This window comes from Phaethon lepturus, unplaced genomic scaffold (assembly GCF_000687285.1).
Source record: "Phaethon lepturus isolate BGI_N335 unplaced genomic scaffold, ASM68728v1 scaffold48086, whole genome shotgun sequence".
In the NCBI taxonomy this organism is placed as follows: domain Eukaryota; kingdom Metazoa; phylum Chordata; class Aves; order Phaethontiformes; family Phaethontidae; genus Phaethon; species Phaethon lepturus.
This window is the reverse complement of record NW_010549349.1, coordinates 27,848-29,138: the sequence shown is the minus strand read 5'-3', so window position 1 is coordinate 29,138 and position 1,291 is coordinate 27,848.

Sequence of the window (1,291 nt, the reverse complement as noted above, 5' to 3'; positions counted from 1 at the left end):
AGACAGTTTTTTCCAAAGAGCATTGATACAGCCCTCGGGAAAGAACGGAAGAAACTGCACGCGTAGTAAGTAACAGCCTGTGTCTTGCTTGGGATTTCTTTGGGGAGCACCAGGCTCCCCATCCTCCCTCCGGCATGGTCCGCCTTGGTCCCTAAAGGAGACCATTTGCTGGGTTGGTGTATCCTCCCACTTCAGCTCTCCAGGGAGCAGACTAGTCGCAGCGCTAATGCCCTAATCGAGAATTTGTTTTCCCAAAGGCCACGTGCTTGTAGTATGACCCCCTCTCAAACAGGAGAGCTGCACCCCGGTGGTTGTCCCTGCCTCAGCGTCGCAGGAAAACTTGTCTCCACTGTAGGGACTGGATCGCCTCATTAAACCCATCTACTAAATCCATCTCATGAAAACACCTGATGGTGCGAGAGGTGAAGGCAGAGACAAGGGGAGATCGGGGCCCTCCTCCCTCACTGTAGATGCAGCTCTTGGACACATATCAAGTAACTCAGAGTTATTCTGGGAGCATTTGCATGTGTGAGAGTCTCTCTCTCATTGTCCAGGAGGGGATTTCTGGCAAGGAACCAGGTCTGAGGTTTACACAAGAGGTTCAGGGTTGCACGGCTCAGCGTTTTCTTACCAAGAGGTTTCCTTGGACGAGTGCCCGGACATAGAGAAGCAGCCGGGAAGGAGCACGGCTGAGGACATACGGTGGAGCTGCAGCGACAGCAACCCACCCTCTTCTTCAAGCTGTCATGAGTGTTTAAAATAGGTGGGAGAAGAGCAGGCACAAGCTGGAATATCTAGGGAGGGTCTGGTGGGAACAGCTATTGCTGGTGACCACTGGTAGGGCTAACTTTGGAGGGGGCAGTTTGTTCCCAGCGGTGTTTGAGACATATGGGAAGGGCAAGGGCAAGGTGGATAGAATAGCACATAACCAAATCCCCCGCCCTCACCTCTTTCCTTGCTCCTCACTACTGAATGAAAAAGCATCTCGTCCACCTGTTTTTTAGCAGATCTGGCACGAAATTTAGGCGCTCTCAGGTTTCTTCCCACCAGAGTTACCTGCAAAGCAGTGGGGAGGCAGGCACGTGGAGGCTATGGTTTAATTTGTCTGGGCAGCTGCTCTCCTTGACATTGCGATGGTGAACCTGGTCCTACCTAAACATTTCTCTGGGTTCCCTCCCTAGGTTTGATCCAGCACTGATGCAGGGGCAATGAGGGGGAAAGCAGCTCCCCTGGGTCTATCTGGCAGGTGGACAGTGGGTAGAAATGAAAGGCTGGTCTGAACTCCTGGCCT